This window comes from Arachis ipaensis, chromosome B7 (assembly GCF_059453495.1).
Source record: "Arachis ipaensis isolate K30076 ecotype BB chromosome B7, ASM5945349v1, whole genome shotgun sequence".
Lineage (NCBI taxonomy): Eukaryota > Viridiplantae > Streptophyta > Magnoliopsida > Fabales > Fabaceae > Arachis > Arachis ipaensis.
In genome coordinates, this window is record NC_142442.1 from 5,668,668 (window position 1) to 5,674,325 (window position 5,658).

General features: G+C 28.4%; 1 pseudogene; it reads left to right on the plus strand.

Annotated features, from left to right (window-relative positions):
• Window positions 1-4,032: 4,032 nt before the first annotated feature.
• Window positions 4,033-4,916, plus strand: LOC148550227 (L-type lectin-domain containing receptor kinase VII.1 pseudogene; annotated as a pseudogene).
• The last annotated feature ends 742 nt before the right edge of the window (window positions 4,917-5,658 follow it).

A 5,658-nucleotide genomic window follows, 5' to 3' on the forward strand; every position in this document is an offset into this window, starting at 1 on the left:
AATCAAAACTTGTACACATTTTTGTTTCTATTTATTATTATTATTGTTATTATCATTCTTTTTTATTAAAACAAAAGCACATCTTTTTTCTATTGTTGCATATCTTTTTTTTACTAGTAAAAATTAATTTTTTATTTTTTTACACTATTATTTGATTAAAATAAAATAAAATAACAGACTAAAATACACACAGATATTCTATGCACAAAAATAGTGACTTTATTCTTCAATAAAATAAAAATATTAATATAATCATTAATTAAATTAGTTATTTATTGTTTTACATATATAACACATTTAAAATAATAAGATAATATATAAAATATTTTTGGTATACACTAATATTATTAGACCTACAACCTAATATTATTAGAGTTATTTTTATTAGGCCTATAATATATTATTATTATTATTAGAGTAATTACCTAAATTAGTCTTCGAAAATTTTAAAAGTGGATATTTTAGTCCCCAAAAAAAATTAATACACAAATCAATCCTTAAGATTTTACTCTGGACAGACAAATTAGTCCCCAATTTATTTTTTGGTAGAGTAATCACCCAGATAAGCCCCCAAAAATTTTAAAAGCGGACATTGTAGTCTCCAAAAAAATTAATATACGAATCAATCCCTAACGTTTTTTTTTATCAGACATAATAGTCCCCCGTCCATTTTATTTTTACTATATGTCGACCTTTATTATTATTAACTTAGCTTTGTGCATGTAGACAATGACATTAGCATATTAATACACTCTTTTTAATAGAAAAAAGTAAGGTGAATAATAATGTTCTGAAATTCAAATTAAAATATTTTCTTTTAATACAAACATATATTTTAAAATAGGACATCTTTTGATTATATTAAATACAAAAATATCAAATGATTTTAATCTTAAATTTCTTATATAATAATCTCTAATAATTTTATTTATTATTATTATTATTATTATTATTATTATTATTATTATTATTATTATTATTATTATTATTATTATTATTATTATTATTATTATTATTATTATTATTCAGTGATTTTTTATATATATATATGGAAAAAAGGCAAATTAAACCAAATGGAGGACAAAATTACATTATTCTACCAAATTCAAAAACCGTTACCTGAATCACCCAAAACCATCTTCTTATGTAATTCGAATGAATTCCATTCGAATTAAGAAAACAATAGTAATTCGAAACCAGCTTTATTTGAATTATACATGCATGAGTGTTAAGGTAATTCGAATCAGATTGATTCAAATTTTACATGCGTATAGTATTAGGACAGTTCGAATAAGAGTGACATCATTTTAATAAATTTATTAAAAAAATTAATAATTTAAAAATAAAAAAATATATATTTTATTCCATACATTAAAAATAAAACTAACAAAATATTTAATTACGAGACTTTTTCAAAATATTTATTAGGAGTGTTCATGAATCTGATCCGATCCTCATATCCGCGGTATTTATTCGAATCCAATCCGAAAATTGCGGATATTGATCCGATCCGCAAGACTATCGGATCGAGTTGCGGATTTTGTGTTGATATCCGTATATCCGCGTATCCGCAAAAATAAAGAAATAAATAAGTAAATATTTTTTATGTTTTATTTCAACTAATAATTATCATATATGTTGTATTATTTTAATTTATTATTTAAGAAAAATATGTTTAATATTATTTTAAGAGTACATATATTTAAAAGAATAGAAAAAATAAATTTTATTGATACTTTTTTAATAAAAATAAGCTTTTAAAAATATTTGTGTGTTTTTGCGGATATATCCGATATCCGATATCCGATCCGCAAATGTGCGAATCGGATCCAAGCTTAAAATATGCGGATATGGGATCCGATGATTTAAGTGCGGATCGGATCGAAATTTTGGTAATATTCGATCCGATCCGATCCGACCCGCGTTCACCCCTAATATTTATGAGCTATTAATTCGAATTTCATACCATACTCTTCCTCCATTCTTGATGGCTCCTGGTTATTAAAAAAAAATCTCGTAATTAAATATTTTATTATTAGCTTTTTTCTTAAATGCATGGAATAAAATATATTTTTTTATTTTTAAATTATTATTTTTTAATAAATTTATTTAAATTATGTCATAAAAAATATTTTATTCTATGTAAAATAATTTTAAAAAATAGCTTAAAAGATGTTACGAGTACTATAAAAATTTATAATGTTCCAGTGATTTAGGTAAATACATGATAAAAATATTTATTTTTAATTTTTAAATTATTATTAATTATGTAGAGTATTTTATTTAAAATTTAAGTACATGCATATATTTACCTAAATCACTAGGACATTACAAAATAATTCTGCTTTTTTTTGTTTTGATTTGTTAATATTTTGTTCTTTGGATGTGGTTTGTTGCGCTTCTCTTTACTCTGTGTTTTGGATTAGGGGGTTTTGAATAACAACGGAAAAAAATAGCTAGTTGCCTTAGTTAATTTTTTTTTTCACCAATTTTGAATAATAATTCTTCCAAATTTTGTATATGATTGAGTTTGGATTGAGAATTATGATTGATTATTTAGGTTTAGGTTTTAATCTGTGAGTATCAATTATTATTATTATTGACGATGTTATTTTTTTAATTGAGATTTTTTTTTTCAGATTTTTTATTGTAGATTTAATTGAGAAAATATAAATTGATACGTGTTTAAGAAGATATTTTTACCATATTAGAGACGGACAAAATTATACCATATTAGTTTTGGATATCAAAGAGATAAAAAATTCGTTTAAAAAACAATAATACTAAAATGACGATAATTCATAAGGAGACCACTTACATAAAGTCACAAAAAATGTCTTTTTTTAAAGACATTCATACGTGGCAAAATATGATTGGACATTTTTATTAAACCGGTTAATAAATTATTTTTTAATAATTCAGAATAAAATCGGTTTATTAGAGAAAAATAATAAACCTAATTGTTCGTATTATAATTATTAGATTCGGTTTGTTCCGATCAATTTACACAATATAAATCGAATTATATTTAAATTTTTTATAAAAAAAACAAATATATCCTTAATTTTTTATTTTACAAACATTTAAATCTCTAATAATTTAAAAATACAATTAAATCCTTATTAAAAAAAATTCTAACCCTAACCCCTTATTCAGCCCAAGCCCAAATTCAAGCCTAACGGTGAAATGGTGAAATAATTTGCAGCCTCCTGGGATTCTCCCAAACTCACTCGATCATGCTCAAACCTGGAAAGAAGGGATGTTCTCGGTAATACAATTCATCAATTCCCAGATTCAAAGTCGCAATCTTTCGAGAATTTACAGGAACTTACAGCAGGTAAAGTGGCTGCTAATCTTGAAAGCCCCAGGTCTGTGATGACTCACTGCAGTGCTGATAGAGTTATGTTGAGAAGGCATTCCTCAAGCCAAGTTCTTCCTTCTGGAAGTAAGAGATTCTGGTGGAAGATGTTTGTCTGGAGCCATAGGAACATACATAGACCTATTTCAAGCAAATCAACACAGGTGAATCCTGGTGTGGCTGTAACGCACAATCCATACGGATACTCTTCCGACACCCTTGAACCGAAGCACAAGCAGTCACCAGGAAATGTGGAATGGTAAGTATTGTATTCCATTCATTACGATTAATCACACGAAACCTTACCAGTTACCAATTACGAACGTGAGTGTGATTCAGAAGAGAGACGAGAGGATATTTCGGTTGAGTAAGAACAAGGCTTCTTCGAAATCTGCAGCTGATACAAGATTTGAGTTCTGATTCTCTCATTTTAAGGCTCTTCAGGTAATTTAATTTAATTTTTATTTTTCCCTTATTCTTCCATTTACGTTGATAAATGCTAATGCAATAGTATTTTGGAAATGGATGATAATTAATTAAGGTGAACTAAAGTGAAGTTGTTCTGTTTAGCTATAATATAGAATCCTTGAGACTTGAATGTTTTATCAAATGCAAGGGTGTTCTAAGAGGCAGCGCAGAGGTGGCAGTGAAGCGAATATCACAAGAGAATGACGGCGTGAGAGAGTTCCTAGCAGAAATTTCAAGCCTTGGAAGATTGAAGCAGAGAAACTTGGTTGCTCTGAGAGGATGGTGCAAGAAAGACATGGGAAATTTCTTGTTAGTTTATGAATACATGGATAAAAGAGTGTTTTGTGATGAGAGCATGATGCTGAACTGTGAAGAGAGAATAAGAATCATCAAAGGTGTGGCCTTTGCTGTGTTGTATTTGCATGAAGGTTGGGAAGAACAAGTTCTGCATAGGGACATCAAAGCCAGCAATGTGTTACTTGATAAGGATATGAATGGAAAGCTTGGAGACTTTGGATTAGCAAGAATGAATAGCCATGGCCAAGTTGCTAGCACAACAAAGTTGGTTGGAACAGTTGGTTACATGGCTCCAGAAGTGATCAAGACCGGACAAGCCTCGACTCGCACGGATGTGTACATGTTTGGAATCTTGATTTTAGAGGTCATGTGTGGAAGGAGGCCTATGGATGAAGGTAAGCCACCTCTTGTGGAGTTTGTGTGGGGACTAATGGTTAAAGGGGAACTAATGAATGCACTTGATGAGAGGTTAAGTGCTAAAGGAGACTTCAATCTGCAACAAGTTGAGAAGGTTCTTCAGTTGGGATTGTTGTGTGCATACCCTGAACCAAAATCAAGACCAAACATGAGACAAGTTGTGAGTATTTTAGAAGGGAACAATGAGGGAGGAGAAGAATCAGAGAATGAGAATGCGGATACTTGTTTGCTTCTAAAGTTGAAATCTGGGGATATTTTTTCTGAGTATTCTAATTATTTTAGCTATTCAACACACCCAACATTTGAAGATATTCGCCAGTCTAATACTTCTTCAATGTCTCTTACTTGGTCTAAATCTGTAGTTGAGGGTAGATGAATCTTTTCCCATCAATGCAATTATGGAGATGATGTGTTTAGGTGATGAATTTTTTGATCCATTTTATCACATTATATGATTGATGTAAATAATGTATCAGAGCATAAATGAATTGATGAACATATGATTGTGATCTAGTAATTCTTTTTAAACTCCTTGATTATATTATTGAGGACATTTTCATAGAAGAAATCCGGCTGTCAATTTTTTTCATATTACATGATGAGGAATGTTTAGCCTTTCTTTGGTTAACGTAAAGAAGCAAAAATAGAACAATGTTTTATTTATTTATTTATTTATTTATTTTTATGCTGTCTTAAGATTGCTGTTAGGTGAAAATTTTTGCTTAGTCTGCACCTAATAAGCTAAAGAAAAGAAAGATACACATTACATAACCAAGAAAAAGAAAACGTGATCATTCATCATTCATTCAACTTGAGATTTGTCAACAAACTACTCATATATAAACCTTAGACAAGTATTATATCAATTTCTAGTTTTTCTATGGTCTTCATTGTATTTTGTTTTCTCTTGAATGACAATACGTATATGAATTAGTTTTTTTTTTTTAAAAAAAGTCTTATTATCTAGTCCATGTCAAATGGTTTAAATATCAGAAGGCCACATTCCATAATATTGAATGACTACAGTGACATGTTAAAAGTAAGCAAAGATGATTTATCTTTAAGTTCTAAAGTAGTTGTAATCAAGAAAAAAGATGTTTAAATCACCAAAATTATAC